At 39.0% G+C, this 21208-nt stretch overlaps 1 long non-coding RNA gene across 1 annotated transcript in view; it reads right to left on the bottom strand.

Annotated features, from left to right (window-relative positions):
- LOC122231384 overlaps window positions 1-21208 on the bottom strand; it is a 156231-nt gene that overhangs the window by 75305 nt on the left and 59718 nt on the right. Inside the window, exon 2 of the long non-coding RNA XR_006208604.1 lies at window positions 15777-15879. This is a non-coding gene — a long non-coding RNA (uncharacterized LOC122231384). The remainder of the gene's footprint in view (window positions 1-15776; window positions 15880-21208) is intronic.

Below are 21208 nucleotides of genomic sequence, written 5' to 3'. Positions count from 1 at the left end.
CATTCATACTTAGTATAATTACTAAATACTGATATAGATATAAATAGATAACATTTGTGATCATATTATTATTATAGATTTTTTTGCATTTGGTCCATCTGTGCTCTGTTCCATTTTATGCCATTGCTGCTTTCTTTTGGGTGAATCAAACAATTTCTGTGATTCATTTCTGTCCTGTAAGTAATTTGTTAGCAAAACATTTTAACTATTCTTTAATTGTTCCACTAGAGATTATAATAAGCATCTTTATCTCATTATAGTTTAATATACTTTTGTAGTTAACCATTTTGTGACATTGCTGCAAAACAAACTTTCATCTGTGTATTTCCCTTTTCTCGGCTTATTGTTTTCCATTTGACCCTACCCTTTTCTAGTTGTGTTTCCATGTTTTAATTTGAGTGATTTTCTTCCTGACTCTGACTGAATACATTGTTCATTCTTTTTTTTTTTTTTTTTTTAATTCTACTGAGAAATCTGCTAGGGACAATGTTCTTCAGTCTTTGTCTGAAAATTGTTATTTCACATTATTTTTAAGGAATATTTTCATTGTGTATATTTTTGCTTGGTAGCTGTTATTTTTCCAGCCCTAGAGAGACATTTGCTTTTGCTTTTCAAGCAGTTCTGATCTGAGGTAACTTCGTATACTTTCCTTTGTATGTGTTTTGTTAGAAGTTTACTAACAAACTGCTTCTGGAATCCCTATGTTGATTTTTTTAGTTTAAAAATTGTTAGATTCCATCTCTTCAAATAATATTTTTGACCCATTATCTCTATTTTCTCCTTCTGGGATTATAACTGTATTAATACCGTAAGCATGTTCCACCTGTCCTTTTTACGTTTTTTTTTAATTATTATTATGGTAAAATACACAATAAAATGCATAAAATGTATCATCTTAACCATTTTTACAGTTAACAGTTAAACCATATCAAGAATATTCATAGTGTTGTGCTACCATCTCCATCATCCATTTCCGTAACTCTTTTTATCTTGTAATACTGAGACTCTCTACCCATTACATAATAACTCTTCATTCCCCTCTTCTGCTAACCCCCAGGAGCCTCTATTATATTTTCTGTCTCTATGATTTTGGCTATTCTACGTAAGTGTAATATAACTGGAATTAAACATCCTTTGCCTATTTGTGACTGGCTTATTTTAATTAGCATAATGACTTAAAGTCCATCCATGTTTTAGCATATATGCCACAATTTCCTTCCTTTTTAAGGCTGAATAATATTGCAGTGTGTGTGTGTGTGTGTGTGTGTGTGTGTGTGTGTGTGTGTGTGTGTGTATCACATTGTGCTTATCCATTCATCTACTGATGGACATTTGGGTTACTTGCACAATTTAACTATTGTGAATAATGCTAGATTCTTCAATTACCCAGAAGTCAAATTGCTGGATCATATGGTAATTCTATTCCCAACTTTTTGAGAAAATATCAACTATTTCCCACAACAGTTGTACCATTTTGCATTCCCAGCAATGTGAAAGTAAGCACATTATTCCACATCTCTGCCAATACTTGTCATTTTATGGTTTTTTGTTAATTTTATAATAGTCATCTTAGTGGGTGTGAGATCATATCTCAAATAGTTTCGATTTGCATTTCCTTAGTGATTACTGACGTTGAACATCTTTTTATGTGCTTGTTGGTCATCAGAATACCATTTTTTGAGAAATGTCTATTGAAATCTTTTGCCCATTTTTGAACTGTTTTGTTATTGCTGTTTTGTGATGCTAGTGTTGAATTTAGTAGTTCTCTATATATCCCAGATATAACTCCCACAGCAGAGGTATTGTGTCCAAATATTTTCTCCCATTGTGCACGCTGCCTTTTTACTCAGTTGACAGTGTCTTTTAATTTACAAAATTTTTAATTTCATAAATCCAATTTATCTGTTTTTTGTTGCTGTTGTCTATGCTTTGGGTGTCATATTCAAGAAATCATTTCCAAATCCCACGTTGCGAAGATTTTGCTCTGTTCTGACAGCTGTAGAGTGTTAGGTCTTACATTTAAGTCTTAGATTGATTTCTAGTTTATTTTTGTATGTGGTGTGAAGTGTTTAAATTCATTCTTTGCATGTGGATACCCAGTTTTTCCAGAACCATTTATTGAAAATACTATCCCTCCCTGTTGAATGGTCTTGGTATCTTTGTCAAAAAGCACTTCAAACTATATTCGAGGATTTATTTCTACTCTCTATTGTATTCCACTGATCACTACGTCTGTCTTTATGCCAGTACTACATTCTTTTGATCACTAGCTTTGTAGTTACGTTTTGAAATGAGACAGTATGAGTCTGAAGAGCATGGTTCTTTTTAAAGATCACTTCAGAGGGTCACCTAGATGGTTCAGCTGGTTGAGCATCCAGCTGAACCACCTAGGTTGGTTTCAGCTCAGGTCATGATCCCAGGGTCTTTGGATCGAGTCCCCTGCTGGGCTCTGTGCTGATCATAGAGCCTGTTTAAGATTCTTTCCCTCTGCCTCTATCCCTGACTCATGCTCTCTAAATCAATCAATCTTTGGCTCTATGAGGTTCCTTGAAATTGAATTTTAGGACTTTTCTTAATTCTAGAAACAAATTTGTAGGATTTTGATAGGGATTACACTGAATCTGTAGATTGCTTTGGGCAATATTGTCAACAATATTACGTCTTCCAATCCATGAACATGGGATGAGTTTCCATTTATTTATGTCTTCTTTAATTTTTTTTTTAGTCAATGTTTTCGCATTGTATAAACGTTTCACTTCATTGGTTAATTGCTAATTATTTTATTTTTTGATGCTATTATAAATGGACTTGTTTTCATAATTTCATTTTTGGATTATTCATTATTGGCATATATAAATGCAACTAATTATTTTCTGATTTTTATTGAGATATAATTGACACAAAACATTTTGAAATGATTAAGGTGTACAATGTGATTTGACAGATGTACACATTGTAAAATGTTTACCATGATAAGGTTAGTTAGCACATTCAATACCTTACAAGTCACCATTTGTGTGTGTGTATGTGTGTGAGATCTTTAAAGATCTACTCACTTAGCAACTTTCAATTATGCAATACAGTATCGATAAGTATACTGACCACCTTGTACATGAGTTCTCCAAAACTTATTAATTTTAGAACTGTAAGTTTATATCTTTTGACCACCTTCACCCATTTACCCCATGCCCTGCTCTGGGTCATCACTAATTTACTCTGTTTTTATGAGTAGTTTTTTAGATGCCAAATATAAGTGAAATCATACAGAGTTTGTCATTCTCTGATTTCTTTCATTTTATGATATATATATATATATATATATATATATATATATATATATACATATATATATATATCACATCACATATTCTTTATTGATTTATGTATCAATAAATACTTAGATTGTTTCCAGATCTTAGCTATTATAAATAATGCTGTAAGGAACATAGTAATGCCAATATTACTTCTAAATAGTGATTACATTTCCTTCAATTTATACCCAGAAGTGAGATTGATGAATCACATGGTAATTATATTTTAAAGTTTTTGAGGAACCTCCATACGGTTTTCCATAATGTCTGTAGCAACGTACATTCCTACCAACAGCACACAAGCATTCCCTTTTCTTTTTACATCCTCACCAGCACTTAAAATCTCCAGTCTCTGGGATAATAGCCAATTTAACAGATTGAGGTGATATCTCATTGTAGTTTTAATTTGCCTTTTCCTGATCATCAGTGATGTTGAGCGCCATTCCTGTCCCTGTTGGCCATTTGTATATTTTCTTATATTTTCTTGTATATTTTCTCTATGCAGGTCCCTTGCCCATTTATAACTGGATTACTTGTTTTTGTTGTTGTTGTTGTTGAGTTACAGGAGTTCTTTATATAGTTTGGATATTAACCCCTTATCAGATATATATGGTTTCCAAATATTTTCTCTCATTCTATAGGTTACCTTTGTGTTTGCTGATCATTTCTTTTGCAGTGCAGAAGCTTTTAGTGTAGTGTAGTCCCAATGAATGAGTTTTTTCTTTTGTTGCTTGTGATTTTGGTATAATTTCAAAAAAAAAATCATTTCCCAGTTAAATATCAAAAAGCTTGTCCCGGTTTTCTTCTAGTTCTATAGCTTCAGATATTAATTATTACTGGATCCATTTTAAGTTAATTTTTCTTAGTGGTGTTAAGTTTGGAGCCTCTTTTCAATGTTTTGCATTTGGTTATCAAAGTTTTCCAGCACCATTTACTGAAGAGACCATCTTCTCCCCATTGAGTATTATTGGCTCCCTGTCCTAAATCAGTTGACCATACCTGCATGGGTTCATTTGTGGGTTCTTGATTCTTTACCATTGGTCTATGTGTTTTTATGCCAGTACCACACTGTTTTGATTACTAGAGTTTTGTAGTATCGTTAGAAGTCAAGAAGTGTAATTCCTCTAGTTTTGTTCTACTTTCTCAGAATTGTTTTGGCTATTCAAGGTCTTTGGTGGTCTCACATGAATTTTAGGACTGTTATTTCTACTTCTATAAAAAATGCCATTGTAATTTTGGTAGGGATTACACTGAACTTACATACGTCTGTGGTTAGTACAAACACTTAAAAAATGTCAATTCTTTTATTTCATGAATATGGGATATATTTCCATTTATTTGTGTCTTCTTCAATTTCTTTAATCAATGTTTTATGGTTTTCAGTGTATGGATCTTTCACCTCCTTGGTTAAGTTTATTCCTACACTTTTTGTTGGTTTGTTTTCTCCTTTCTTTTCTTTTCTCTTCTTTTCTTTCTTCCTTTATTCCTTCCTTCCCTTCTTTCTTTCTTTCTTTCTCTTTCTTTCTCTCTCTTTTTTTTTTTTTGTAACCACTGTGAGTGTAACTGTTTTCTTTATTCCTTTTTCAGACAGTTTGTTGTTAGTGTACAGAAACATCACTAATTTTTGCATGTTAACTTTCTCTCCTCAAATTTTCTAAATTCATTAGCCTCTAACAGATTTTACAAGTGTTGGCAGAGAAGCACCTTCATCAGTCAGCTCAGCTTGGGATACTGGACTGCAGAACTTATAGAATATGCCAATGAATCACTCTGTGAGGTTCCCCCAGTAAGCCCTGTGAAGTGAGACCCAAGTGAACCTCCCAGGAATTATCATGAAATGCTGGGAAAGCTGGGTGTCCACCTTGGGTTCTGTTTTTCCCACTGGATTAACTTTATAGGCCAACAGGGTGCTCGTGGTTTGGTGGTGTGCCAGCCTGAAGAATGGGTGGTGCTGTTTAAGTGAAACGGCTCTTACACTTCTAATGTGATCCTTCTTAGTCTGTTGTCTGGGGGATGCTTCAACCTCACCGCTGGGCTCTGGAATAATTACAGTGGTGTCTTGACTATGGGGAGTTGCTGGTTTGTCTTCCTGTAAGGGAGGCTGAAGTCAAGAAAGAACTGTGTTGCCATCTGATGTCACTCTCCAAAATGCAACTAATTTCCATGTGTTGACTTTTTATCGTTAAATTGCCAAATTTATTTATTACTTCTAATAACTTTTTGCAGAATTTTCATACCTTTCTACATATATCACCAGCAAACATTATTTCATTTCTTCCTTTCTTATGTGGATGCCATCTTTTTTTTCTCCTGCCTAAGTGCTCTGGAAAGAACTTCTAGTACTATATTAACTAGAATTAGTGAAAGCAGTCACTCTTGCCTTGTGCCTGATCTTAGAAAACAAGCTTTCAGTATTTCATCATTGAGTATGATGTTCACTGTCAGTTTTCCAAAAATTGATTTCACTAGGTAGAGATATATTTTCCTTTTATTCCTAGTTTGTTGATTTTTTTTAAAGGGTGTTGGGTTTTGTCAAATGCTTTTTATGCATCAAGATGACATGTGTTTTTTGCCCCTTTGTTTTGTATTATGTGGCATATTACATTTGATGGATTCTCATACGGTGAGCCATCCATGAATTCCAGAAATAAATCCCACTTGCTCAAGATATGTAATCCTTTTAATATGCTGAATTAAGTTTGGTAGAATTTTGTTGAGGATTTTACATCAATCTTCAATGGTTTGTAGTATTCTTTCCTTCTGGTGTCTGTGTCTATCTTTGGTATCAGGAAAATGTCCTCAAAAAATGAATAAGTATTGAAGAGTTCTTTTCTCTCCAATTTTTTTTTTTTGAAAAGTTTAAGAAGGCTGGTGTTATTCTTCAAATGTTAGAACTCGTCACTGAATCCATTTTGATTTTATTTGTATTATTATTTACTGTTTTGATCTCCTTTTCTACTTATAGGTCTATTTAGATTTTCTATTCCTTATTGATTTAATTGTAGAATTTTTTTTTGTTATTAGATATCTGGTTATTTCATCTTTATTACCCAATTTGTTGGTGTGCAGTTCATCTTAGTACTTTCTTATAATCCTTTTTATTTCTGTAGAATCAGTAGTAATGCCCCCAATTTCATTTCTAACTTTAGTAATTTGAGTCCTCTGTTTCCTTAGTCTACCTAGTTAAAGGTTTGACAAGTATTTTGATTTTTTTCAAAGAAGCAACTTTTGGTTTCATTAATTTTCTCTATTTAAATTTTTCTATTTCATTTACCTCTGCTTTAATCTGTATTGTTTTTTTCTACCGCATGCTTCCAGTTTAGATTGTTCTTTTTCGTTACTTATATTTTAAAGCTAGGCTGCTGATTTGAGATGTTTCTCATTTTTTAATGTAAGCATTTACAGCTATGAAATTTCCCATTAGTGCTGCTTTTGCTGCATCCCATAGATCTTGGTATGCTATGTTTTTATTTTCATTCAGCCCTAAATATTTTATAATCCCCCTTGTTATTTCTTCTTTGATCCACTAATTGTTTAAGAATATATATATTTTTTCTATTTCTACATACTTATAATTTTTGTTCATGTTCTGTTATTGATGTCTAACTTTATCACATAATGATCAGAGAAGATCCTTTATATGATAGCATCCTTTACATTTTATGGAGAATTATTTTGTGGACCTAACATGAGCTCTAACCTGAGAAAGGTATCAATACATACTTCAGAAGACTTGTTGTTGGGTAAAGTGTTCTCTCTATGTCTGATGGATCGAATTGGTTTGTTGTGTTGTCCAAGTCCTCTATTTGCTTCCTTATCTTCTGATTAACTGTTCTATCCATATTGAGAGTGGGATATTGAAGTCTCCAACTAATTCTGTAGAACTATTTCTGTCTTCAATTTTGTAGATTTTTGCTTCATACATTTTGGTGCCCTGTTATTAGGTGTGTAAATGCTTTAATTGTTATAGCTTCTTCCTATATTGAAATTTTTACTAACTGATGATGGCCTTCTTTGTCTTTTATAAAGTTTTTTTTTCAATTTATAGACTCTTTGCCTGATAAAAATGTACCCCCTTTGCTCTGTTCTGGTTATTATATTCATGGAAAATCTTTTTCTAGCCTTTCACTTTCAACCTATTTGCGTTTTTGGATCTAAAGTGAGTCTCTTGTAGATCACATATGGTTAGAAATGTTTTTTTTAGATTCTATATATAAGTGATATCATACGGTATTTGTTTTTCTCTGTCTGGCTTATTTCATTTAGCATAATACTTTTAAAGTCCATCCATGTTGTTCCAAATGGCAGGATTTCCTTGTCCCTCCCCCACAATGACTGTTATATTGCATAACACACACACACACACACACACACACACACACACACACACACACACAACTTCCTTATCCATTCGTCCACTGATGGACACTTAGATTGTTTTCACATTTTACTTTTTATACATAATGCTACTGTGGACATGGGGGTTCAGATACCTTTTCATGTTAGTGTTTTGTTTCCTTTGGATACATTCCCAGGAGTGGAATTGCTGGCGCACAGGGTTAATTCTATTGTTAATTTTTTGAGGATCCTCCAGGTTTTCCAAAGCACCTACACCCGTCTGCTCTCCCAGCAACCATGCACATGAGTTCCTTTTTCTCCATATCCTTGCCAGCTTTCGTTATCTCTTGTCTTTTAGAAGACGGCCATACTAGGGCACCTGGGTGGCTCAGTCACTTAAGCATCTGACTTCAGTTCAGGTCATGATCTCTTTGTTTGTGGGTTCGAGCCCCATGCTGGGCTCTGTGCTGACAGCTCAGAACCTGGAGCCTGCTTCAGATCGTATGTCTCCCTCTCTCTCTGCCCCTACCCTGATTGTACTCTGTCTTTCTCTGTTTCTCTCTCTCTCTATCAAAAATAGAAGATGGCCATGCTAACAGGTGTGAGGTGATATCTTACTACAGTTTTAATTTTCATTTCAAAGGTGCCATACAAAGAGAAGGAAATTTAGATGGGGAAACATTATTGTTTAGGTCTAATTGACTCAGGATGTGTTCTCTGGATTTCTAGGAGAAACAACCTATATCACCCATCTGTTCCCCCCTGCTTTAATCATAATCCAGCAACAAGCCACAAACCAATCAGATGGATAACATAAGCTGGCGGGACGGTGGCAAGCCACACTTCTTCTTCGTATTAATTTAGCAGAAGGCAGCTTTAAGGATTTGCTCAAGTATTAGGCTGCATGAGAAGTCTATTAATCTGTCATCTCTTTACATCTCTGAGAATCTCAAGGCTTTTTAAAATTAAAATCATATGACTTTGTACACAGTACAGGTTCCTTCAGTTGTGTGAACGGTTGAGAATCACTGACGAATGAGCAAATCACTCCTTGCAAAACTTGCAAGCTGCTTTTGACCAGCTCCAAACTAACCCCACGGTTTCATGGTTTCATGCTTACACTTACACACAGGACATGGCACAACCCACCCCCCCCCCGTCCAGGTGTACCCCATATTCAGGTGTGGTTTTTTTTCCTCCTAGAAATAATTCTTTCCACCTCGCTCACTGTAAAAATTGATATGCACATGGTTTTTGGTTTAAACAGTCTTGTAATCTCCACTAAGCATTTTTTGTTAGTTTTGTTTTTCTCTGTCTCCCCATGTAAGCAAAGCAATTTTATTCCTTGTGAGAAAGCAATGATTATTTTATCTAAGACTTAAATAAATCACTCAGCAGTAGGCCGACTGCTTCTGCAGAGTGAAAGTGGAATCTGCAATAGTTTTACTAAAACACATTTATCCAAGATCCAGCTTCGTCTAAGACAAACAGACACAACTAAGTATGTGAATGTAATACAAAGGAGCGAGCAGAGAAGTTTTTTGTTATAAATGCCACAACAATGATGTCCAAGTATAGAGTGATTAATTGTTATACAGTATTGTAACATTTATGTCACTAGTCACATTGTTACCTAGGATACGTTCCCTTAAGGTCACAGTTTCTATTATATGAAGAAATGAGAATGATGATGTTTGGCGTTCAGTCATCTGTATTCATGTGGCTCATTCCTGTCCTTAGTGGTCTCCTATGCAGGGACGGCATGGTGGGGGGATGGGAGAAACACAGATTTGTAACCTGCTGGCTCAAGACACTGTTATGGGGGAGGGAGGGACGTAACCACTAACGCTGAGCAACTCTCCTTCTGGAAGTACTTCCAAAGACATCATCACCAAAACCCTTTCCTCTCCTCCCTTCTGTTTATCTTGAGGTCAAGCATCCGTATACATGTAGCATATATCAGCCAGAAATTCTTTGGGTGATAAATGTCATGCTGAGTCCTTATGTAAACTCCACACACCAACTACTAAACTCCACAAGGAAATCATCTGTGCTGCCCAGAGCTTGCAGGTGGGTTTGCTTTTTGTTTCCTGGTGTAGGATGATGACCCAGGGACCCCAGGCTGGGCTTCTCCAGGTGCTCCCCTCCCCCCTTTATGCGCCCTTGCGCTCACAGCACAGCCACGCGCCTTGGGAATCGAGGGCACCTCTGTTATCTCCTTGTGACAAAACTTGAGTTCCTACAACTGAAGGCTCTCCCCCCTTAATCATTTCCAACTTCGCCACTTAGTTGCAGACACCACAGAGTCTCCCGTACCCCTGATTCTCCTTCTCCGTGGCTCCTTGGCAGTCAAATGGCTCCTTCCCTAGACCTCTCCTGTAATCTCCACACCAGGACCAGGCCTCATACTTTCTTCTCAGCTAAGATGGTCCACAAGAGGACCCAGCTTGCAGGTTTTGTAACAGAGCCTGGCTGCCACTTGTCCCTGGTTGCACGCTAGGGAATTTCTTCTTACTGGTGTTCATACCTACTAAGTGCAACAGTGTGGGGAAGCTTTTCTGGAGGGCTCGAAGGCATTTACAATTTGAAGATCCCCTGGAAAGGGTGGGGCAGGCTGGGTTGGTTCTTATGTCTGTCGTATTTACGTATAGTCTACTCACATGGTCTTATGACGTTATAAATGAAAGTGTGTGGAGGAGCATTGACAATTCTTCTTTATTAAAGTAGATAAAAACCTCTGATTCTTGGACTAAGGCAGGGAAAACCCCAGGTTTATTTACTTGAAGCCTTTCATTTTCCTCTGAATATTCTGATTACAAATACTTGTCAGAGGTAGATGGAGTTAAGGTGGCCTCAGTGGAGAATGTGGGAGCATGAATTCATTGCCAGGCACTCGGTGAAGGCAGCATGGGGATACGGCCACCAGGACAGTCCCCAGAGCAGTGACAATTGAAGGCTTCCCGAGGAATCATGAGAGGGAATCAGACACAATGTGTGGGCTCACATGAGGATCCCAGAAAGAACTGTTAGTGATATCGTAAGAGAGTATAATTTAATAGAGAATTAAATAAAAAATATAAACAGTAATGAACATCAACAGTGACCAACTTAGATGTGTATGTATGTGTGTGAGTTTGAGGAAACCATAAATGTATAAGTAAAAAGCATACTTAAAACAACAAAATAAATTATACCTGATTACATCCAACGCTTTCTGAAGTCCGAGACTATCTAACGTTTAAGTACAAAAGACAGGCTCTGATCAATCCATATAATTTCAGACTTTAGATGTCTTTCAGCTTCTTTTCTTTTTTCTTTTTTCATTATTTATTTTATGGATAAACTGAAGTGTAGTTGATTTGCGGTAGTAAAATATAGAGTTGGGGTACGTTCTAGAGTAGAGCAAGGTTGTATAGAACAATAGGAACGCAGTATTAATCATCACATGTATCAAGAACCAAAACGGGACCTCCTATTCTGATCCAGAAACAAGATTCAGATGATTTTGCAAATTAAAGATTTCTAAGGGCAGAGAAGACGTTCTGTCTGCACATATGTACTCATAGGTCCATAGTCTGTCCGGTATTCAGTAAAGACCATTAAATAAGTTGAGTCAGTAAATGAGGAAAGGAGACACTCATGCTGTGGGTCAGGGAGGTTTTCCCTCTTCTTATCATTCTCCTTGTCACCTGTCCCTGTTCCTTCTCAGCCCCCAGCGACAAACCTCTCCTCCTGCAACCGCCTCATCCCGCATCCCCCCACAGACCCATCTCTGCCTTGCCAGGGAGTCGGAACCTATGAGCGCACTCGCAGCGAGGGCAGCATAGCCTCAAGAGCCTTGGAAACGAGAGGATGGAAGGCCCAGACACATGGCCATGGATCTTGACCCGAAGGCAGGGGTGCACATTCAGAAGGTCAGTCAGGAAGGGGACAGATGCAACATCACCGGGAGGAGAATTTGCTGCCTGTGAGCAGGACAACAGATAGCGCTGGGCTGGGTGAGCCCACGACCCCACGTAAGCGGAGGGATGGCTCGTGGGAAGGCCACAACCATGATCTGTGGTAGTTTGCAGAGAAGGAATTCCTTTCACAGGGGACTGCCTTGGGAGGAGAGGGATGTATTTCTTCCTGTGCAGATAAAATGTATGCGCAGAGGGCAGAAACCAACAGGAAATCTTTCCCTGTGGATGCCTGTCTCCATACAGCTGAAGAGGGACCTTGCTCTAGGTACCAGTGGCACCTTCTTTCCAATTCTTCCACCCAAGTTCAGCGTCTTCATCAATTTTCCTGTCACTCCTGCACCTGTAGTGTTTGTTTTAGGGCAGGAGAGGGTCATTGCAGACTGGAAAACCCAGAACTGGTCAACTAAGTGCCTACTGTCAGTACAGAGAGCTGTTGGTAGAAATTTTAACTACAAGCCACATCTTCCGAATCTCATTCCAGTTCTCCTTCCAGGAGATCAGTCACCTGGTTTCTTCCCCCTTCTTTTGAAGATACAGTGTGTGGGGCGGGGAAATGTGTATGTATGTTAATAAGGATCAGTTACCAGAAGGAGAGAATTACAAGGCAAAGTACAGAACAGTTTCTCAGACGTGTCCCGAAGGTTAATAAAACTGCCACGTTTGTTCAAAGGAATGTGAATTCACTCTTTTTAAATTTTTTTTAACATTTATTCGTTTTTGAGAGACAGCAACAGACAGAGCATGAGTGGGAGAGGGACAGAGAGAGAAGGTGACAGAATGTGAAGCAGGCTCCAGGCTGTGAGCTGTCAGCACAGAGCCCAACATGGGGCTCGAACCCACGAACAGTGAAATCAAGACCTGAGCCGAAGTCGGACGCTTAACCAACTGGGCCATGCAGGCGCCCCATGAATTCACTCTTAACAATGTATTTGCATCTATCGGTCTCCTTGGAGCAGTGCTGCCCAGCAGAATTGCAATGAAAGCCACAATTATAAGCCACACATGGAATTTTAAATATTCTACTACTGACATTTAAAAGGCAGTAATAAGTGAAATAAACTTATACGTATTTTATGTAACTCAATATACCCAAAATACTATTTCCTCCTATATTCTAACAAAAATTATGTTGACATTTTTTTTCACAGAAAGCCTTTGTTTTATAAGTTTATTTATTTATTTTGAGAGCAAGGAAGCAGCGGGGAGGCAGAGAGAGAGGGAGAGAGACAATCTCAAGCAGGCTTCACGTTGTCAATGCAGAGTCCAATGCAGGGCTCGAACTCATAAACCGTAAGATCATGACCTGAGCCGAAACCAAAAGTCAGGCACACTTTACCAACTGAGCCACCCAGGTGCCCCTCACAGAAAATCCTTAAAGCCAATGTTTACTCTACATTTCCAACTTGTCTGCATTCAGACCATTCACATTTCAAATGCCCAATAACCACACACGCTTAGCAAATACCAAGCGTTGGGCAACACAGCCTTCAAGAATATAATTGCTTAGTATAACTGGTATTCAGTCACAGAAATCACAGCCATTGTCCATTTACTGGCTGTTACTTTGGTATGAGATTTCAACCGTGTCCCAGCAGTGACTGTCAACAATTAAAACTGTCAGCTTCTGGGGCGCCTGGGTGGCTCAGCCAACTGAGCATCTGACTTCGGCCCAGGTCGTGATCTCAGGGTTCATGAGTTCGAGCCCTGTGTCGGGCTCTGGGCTGACAGCTCGGAGCCTGGAGCCTGCTTCCGATCCAGTGTCTCCCTCTCTGTCTGCCCCTCCCCAGCTCACACTAGTTCTCTTTGTCAAATATAAATAAAAACTTAAAAAAATAAAAATAAATAAAACTGTCAGCTTCGGGATTAACACCTCTGCAAGTCTTCAAAAATAGTTTTCCTTTTGTAACGTCAACTCACAGACCCATTCGTCATATGGTTTCATCAGATGCGAGAGGTTTTAGTCAAAACATTACTTAAAATATTCTTTAAAATTAACTTCTATTAAAGTAGGGCCGAAAACAGGCAGGTTATCCTTAAAAGAGTCACACAGCAACCTACATTTTTCTGTAAGTTAACTTGCATGCAGAATGTATTCCCATTTCTGAGGCCGTTAAAATAACTGGATGGTTTTCTGTCTGAAATGCTGAGCGATTTAAAGTGACAATCGGTTGTTCCCAACCAGGCCCGACATCTACAGTGCTTCCAGAAATTCAAATCTTTCCAACTGATTACAGATTCTTTCCCGTACTTCAGTATCATTGACTTCTGTGTAAGTGTTCCATTTTACAGGTTGATTAACCAAAAGAAGAATGAACAAAAAGCCAGGCCGTGGTACTACCGGCCTGGGATGACTGACAGAGGATAGGAAAACTCACAACAGTAGCTGAGGTTGTACTTCCCACATGGTGCCCTGGCCTCAGTGCTGCTGCGTACCTTCTCGTATTTGGCTGGCCAAGTGAAAACATTGGATGGTAAATCTTAACGGCCAAAGTTAAGAAAAGAATCACTTAGTGAAGAAATAGGGGGGGTTCTATCTTCGGAGAATAAAGTCCTAGTGATGAGACATGACCATGAAATCAATCAGAAAACCATTTTTTTTTGTTTTGAATATCACAGAAAATGGAATAATCTCCAGGTCTCCCTGGCTGAAGGAAAAGGAGAAAGGGAGGCGGTGCCTGACTGTAGAAATAGCCACAGAGACTCCCCGTGTCACTACATGATCCAGGTGGCTCCGATGCTGGTGATGCGCCCCGGAAAGTCTGGATGCAAGCCTCCCCCCCGCCACAGGGGACCTCAAACAGCCCTGCCTGCATCTGCTCTCTTCCCGTGGCCCATCTCCATGCTCTGCCTTTTAAAATTATTACATTGCTCCTGTATGAATCTAGGAGTATTCGATTTGCCTGTATTAAACCCAAGTTGTTTTAGGGGATCTGCCAAGGGCTGCCATTCGTTCTTCGCTTAGGATTTCTACGTGAAAACCATAAAGCCTGCACAGCAGAGTAGGCAAATATTTCATACCTTGAGGAAGGTTCCCAGTTGGTTTAGCCCAAGGAGACAGACCCGAGTAGGCAAATGGGTGAAGGTGGTCAAAAAGAAAAACAAAACAAAGAATTGGGTTTAAAATGATCTTCAATAAAGTAAAAGAGTCCCTGTTTTTTCTTTAAAGAGAAAAAGCCTTAGAGGAGAGGAGTCAGAATCTCCTACCAGATATTCTGATTCATTTTATCTGATTAGCACTTATATTTATGCCAGGAATTTCTGATACAGATTGAATGCTGGAGGAGAGAAAAAGGAAGGAATCAGGGAGATTTGTAGGGGACCGTTGGTATGGAAAAGCTAACCACGACCTGGAGTTATGGCCGGAGAGTCTGTGGCCTGGCCTCTGTCCTCCCCCTTCTCTTCCCCCATCATGAGCTTACTGTGATACGTAAGCATCTGTTATACAGGGAAACATTTTGAAAGTATATCAAGACCGTGTTTCAGCTTCATGACACAAGGAGTTTAAGTCTATTTTGATATTTTCTGAAAATACTCCTTTTGAAGGAGCCATTTTAAAATACCATCACATTTGCAAAAAGCCACACTCCAATTTAACTGCAAAAGAACACCTTTTCTTTACTGAGCCAACTGCCAAAACATTTGAAAATGTTCTCAATTTAAAAGGCAAGCCTATTTCTCCCCACAGAAGAATCTGGAGCACAGACAAGAAGTTTCCAATAATATTCTTCCAAATGGTGTGGAAGCGCCTTTCTAATGCCAGTGACAGGGCAGGGGTCTGAGTCCCGAGTCCCGACGTGGGGACACCGGGAATCACCACTTGAAGAAGGGGCTGTTGAGTCACAGACCCGGGTGTAAATTCCATTTTGTCAGGATGGAACTGGTTGGCCTTCCACGGGTTAATTTTTCTAAGTCTCTAGTTTCCATAACTGCAACCTGGGGACCACGATCACCACTGCGGAAGGCTGCTGGGAGGACTACAGAAGAAAGCACGGGTTCCTGGTGATCACCACCTTGCCTGGCACAGAGGACACGGTCCATAAAACAAGTGGATTTAAAACATGTCTGTTCTCCACATGGACAAAGTACATCATCATAGCACATCATTCCCCAGCTTAAAATCCTAAAGTCAGCTCCTTGAAATCTAAACGAGCATCAACATCCTTACCACGAGTGAGGCTCCTTCTCACAGATCTGCCTTCTTAACCTTTTCTGCTTCATTCATCCACGCGGACCTTCTCTCGGGCACATGGTGTGGACCCAACCTGCTCCTGGGAAGAAACAGACAGTCAGCACAGGAATAAATGAATCCCTCAGGCTCTTCAAATCAAGTATGTAATGAGTGAGGACACTAAGGTCCAGTAAGTAGTCCTCACCGGCCCAACTGAAGTAACAGACTGAGGCTGTGAACCTCTCTCCAAGGGCCCAGCGGTCGTTGTACACAGAGGTGGGTCTACCACGAGGCCAGTGAGCCTGTGGGCTTCAGGAAGGACCACAGCAACAGAATCATAGACCCTAATGGCTTTTCACAAATCAGATAATTTAACTGAAGCTGGTCAAGACCGCTGTCTCTTTCAACTCTGATTTCCCTTCATTACACTTTCAGCCACAGCCTCACAATTCATTAATAATAATACCATGTAAGGGGCACCTGGGCGGCTCAGGTGGTTGAGCGTGGGACTCTTTCTTGGTCTAACCTCGGGTCATCATCTCACGGTTCCTGGGATCGAGCCGAGCACTGCTCTCTGTGCTGACACTGCAGAGCCTGCTTGGGATTCTCTCTCCTCTCCCCTGCTCACACTCCCTCTCCCTCTCAAAATAAATAAACTTTAAAATAATAATAATACCATAAAAATTTTAGAATGACTGTCAGATTTAGGGAAACTGCCACATAGTTTCTTCCTATATCAGCTGTATACACCATGGGGGCACTGGGTTGTTTCTGTGCAGTAACTCGTCTCACACACACTCGGAGGTGTGATTGCTGGAAGCCGTTCCCACGCCGTGATGAAGTAATCCAAGTAAAAGCAGAAGCGACTGCACACCACACAATACATCCTAACCCCAAACTAAACACACCCTCCGATTTCCCTCACCTAGATTCTAAAGCCCCCAACAGCCATAAGAATACCACCTGACATGGGGTCAAATGAGACAGGAGAAGACAGAGTAGAGACAGTGGTCTGAATGGATTACGGTTAAAATATCTTAATTGTGCGGAATTAAAAAAGAAAACATGTTAACATATTGCTAGGACCCCGTCCAAGTTTCTACAAGGGCTTCTGCCCCTCTTCTCTCTATAATTAGTAATGAAAGCAAATTTCAATCAACCGTGCTAAAACTGAAGAGGAATTCACTTTCCATTTTCTCTAGAGAAAGTGGTATCACAAAACTGTTACACTGGGAAAAAGTCATCGAAGCGTATGCAGCCAAAAGCGTAGGATTAAAAGTATTGTAAAGGTGTCCTAGGCAGTTAAATAAGAAAAATATTATTACTATTTCCCGGCTTTGTTTACATTTAGAAGCTTATTACGATTTTAAAAATTTATAACTTGTAATTTATTTTTGTTCCCAGTAAATATTCACTCTCATCCCTAATTCTGCGTGTGTAATGTGGAGCTCTATGAATTTCAGGTCCCACTCTACCTGGATTCATCCTGCTGGCCCAGTACACCACCGTTATTATTCACCTGCAGTTCAAGGTCACTCGATACCCATAGCTGCACTGTCTGCAGATTGTCCTTACCTCCCCCCCCCCCCCGCCACGTTTTGGCTTATGCTAGAGCAAAAGTATTCTTAGAGGGAGGGTATGTCTATGTGTGCCCCTAAGCTTCTTGTGAACGGGTGAAAATGGAAGGATCGCCTGTTGGCCATCAATCGGAGGTGGGTACCAAAAATACATCCTGCTTCTACATATTGCATCATTCTGAAACTTTGTATTGTCCGCTTCAGAAATTTAGTTCTGTGTATACATTTCTGGGTAACTGGTTTGGCTTCCTCAGAGCCAAGTAGGTAAGCATGAAGGGAAACTTGAATTAAACATGATAACTCTTCTCAAGTTCCGCAGAGTGAGATGGAACATTCTCCTTCCTGCCTTGAGGAAGCTATATATATAGCTTCATATATATATAACCTGTTACACCCCTGCTGCAGGATTTCTGGACTAGTGTTCAGAATTCTTCCTGAAGATGGTTTAAGTCACTAGGAGTTACGGTGGTTAATATTCTGCACATGATGATTTCTTTAAAATCACACTCTATATATAAATGTTTAAGTCACTAGGAGTTATGGTGGTTAATACTCTGCACATGATGATCTCTTTAAAATCATACGCTATATATAAATGTTTAATATTCCAAACAAAATAATATAACCTTTACCTATAATAATTCTGAAGGTAGCAATAACTGTTTTAAGGTTTTCTACTGGAAAATACTGTGTGTTTTTTAATAGGAAAAGCTTCAAAATATGCTGAAAACCTATCTAGAGATATATTTAATAAACTTTTATTATGCAAGTGTCCCTTGAACATCTTCTTCATAATAATACTGTCTTAATTTATGTAGTGAATTCCTTTTCAAGATCGCAGACCTAAGACCGTAATAGAAATATCAGAGCAACGTGTACTTAAAGTCTGAAATCAAACAAGATCCCATTAGCTCCATTATCACCATATTTGACAGAAGAAAGGATGGATGGATCCCATATATTTCATCAACTATTTCACAAATTGCTCTGGCCAGTAATGTGACATGTGTCCAAATTCTAAATTGTTATAATTGTAATTTACCAGGATATGTATGTATTTAACTTTGGCATCCTAATAAAATGTGTTAATACGGTTTGTGCATCATTTGTCCCAGAGATGGGCCTTAATGGTAAACAGAACCCAAGATCCCCAATGGGGAGGAAAGACATGCTCTTTGCTTGAATACAGTGAGGGAAAATACACACACACACACACACACACACACACACACACACACACACACACACAGAGGGATTCTAGCTTTGGAGGTAGTGACCCTTCTAGGCTGTGATTTTGTGTGTTGACACAGTGCCCCTAAGTATGTTTAGTAGACTAGCAGAATCTCACATTTGGTGGGTTCTCAACAATCCTTTATAGAATAAATAGATGAAGGAAATAAAAATTTAAGAACTTAAACAGAACACAGCCCACAAAACTCTGTCTATCCCACAAGGACGCCTTTTTCTTTCAAACAAGGATCCATTCATCTGTTCCTTTTTGAAAGTAATAAACAGTTATGTATCTTCCTAAATATACTGTTACAGAGCTCATGTATTTCGATTACATTCATCAGAACACCACTGAAGACATTACCAAATCCTTTGGAAAACACCAGCTGTTCTCTGTCAATGAAGTTCCCTTGACCGACCAGCCTAGTAACTAACACGAGAAGATCTCCGAGCGTTCGTCTTTATTGCAACTCAGCCGCTGACCGTTAGCATGCCAGAACCAGATGTGGGGCTGGCACGTACCTTTGGGAAACAGAGCCTAAAGTCTGTGCACCTTGAATGTGACAGTGCCTGTCCTCACAAAATCCCACTTACCCTGAAGACTCGTCCCTGCCTAGATTCACCTTTCCACCGTTTTCCCACTGACAGCGTACAGATATCCTGTTAGCTTTCCACTGCTAGTGATAATACGGATGTTTGATATAGCATCAGAATTCACCTGCCCCAGAAAGAAGGCACAGCGATCAACACGTGTGATGCGAGAACCCGTGGTGGCAACACTTTGGCTTTGTGTCGTAGAGCAGCATTTGAGGACCCACGTGCCTCCTCCCCACGGTTTCATCACAGAATTCTTTCACTTCCTCAAGTACTTGGTTTTTTGAATAGAATAAATATAAATACATACCATAATTCCATATTTAAGTAGTGAAAATAACTAAAGAGGGGAAAACAAATACAGTGAAGGCCCTCTCTCCCAGCCTCCCTCTCCCTCTAATACACCAACTTCTGCTTCCCTGTACAGGGCACCCACTTCTGTATGTATCTTCTCTTTTACTACAGCAATAGAAAGAGACTATAAATATTATTCAGCACACTGCTTGCTAATAATAAATCCTGGGGTTCTTTCCACATAAAAATATAAACAGCATCTCAATCCATTAGCTCCAAGCTTTAATTAGCTTTTAATTCCCCTAGCTTGAGAGCAATAATGTACTACACTGTACAGCATATTTCATGATTTACTGAATCAAACCCCTACTGACGGACATTGAAGTCTTTTTTCCCCATAGTTTGCTTATATCAGTTCATAGTCTCACATTCAGTATTTTTAAATCTGCTAATTTCTGAAAGCCACTTTTTACAATAATGTTTGGGCCAAAACTCACTTGGTCACAAAACTGAATCTTTCCTGATAAGAGGCACTATCTGTGTCTCTGTGCTCCCAAGAGTCACATGGGCCTCTGTCTGCTGACATTTGTGAAGAACGTATTATTAGCTCTTCCATATTGAGCCATATTATTTGTTAATTGTTATTCTTTAACATTTTCTTACGTTTGCCTCAGTTTTAATTAAACTGTGAAAATGCTTTTGGAATTAAGTCTACAACGCATTTGGTGACAGTTAAAATCAGAAAATAACAAGTGATACATTAATCAGCATGGTTCGTTTTTACTCCGGGACAATGATGAGCAAGAACTAAGGAACCAGAAAAAGGAATTGCTCGGGGTGAAAAGTGACCCTGTGCTGATCATATGGATGCAAGAGTGACGGGTGAATGTATGCCAGCAACTGGTCTGTGGCTCATGAAGCCAGCTAGAAGTGACTGTGATGACATGAACGACGACAGTGAGTGTGGACCATTATGAGGTTTGACTCTCAAGTATGAAGAAGCACGAGTACCTCGGTGAAATTAATCGGAGAATCTATAATGAAAAAGCTTCTTGGCAAATTTCTTACAATAATGCTTAAGAAAAATGCCGTCTTAAACAAACAAACAAACAAAAAACCTACAATATTACTATTCATGGATGAGTATATTTTTGCCCGAGTAGGACATCTGTCATATGCCCCTTCTATTTTATGATGGGCAAATGCAACTGTATTTGAAAGTATAAGGCTGCTGTAATGACCACAAGTTGAAGAATCCAAGATTTCTCAAAAGCATTTGGTTTGTAGGACACCAATTATACTGTTGCTAATGTTTGGAATTATGTCGATAAACCTACATTAACAAATGCTTGGCACAGCCAACAGGCTAGCAGTGACATTTGGAAAACTCTGCTGGTGTAGAGTTTAAATGATCCTTTTACGTAATGATACATGATATCCACCTCATCAATGAGATACAAGTAATTCAGCCAAGAGTATAGAAAAGTTAAAGTTCCACATATGAATGAAAACATATGATATCTGTCTTTCTCTGACTGACTTATATCATTCAGCATAGTAAAGAAACTTAACAGAAGACCATGGGGGAATGTATGCCAGCATACATTGGGGGAAGGCAAGGGGGAAAAATAGTTACAAACAGAGAGGGAGGGAAGCAAACCATAAGAGACTCTTAAATACAGAGAACAAACTGAGGGTTGATGCGGGGAGTGGGAGAGAGGGGAAAATGGGTGA

This window comes from Panthera tigris, chromosome D1 (assembly GCF_018350195.1).
Source record: "Panthera tigris isolate Pti1 chromosome D1, P.tigris_Pti1_mat1.1, whole genome shotgun sequence".
Classification (NCBI taxonomy): domain Eukaryota; kingdom Metazoa; phylum Chordata; class Mammalia; order Carnivora; family Felidae; genus Panthera; species Panthera tigris.
This window is presented reverse-complemented; position numbering and strand designations above follow the sequence as displayed.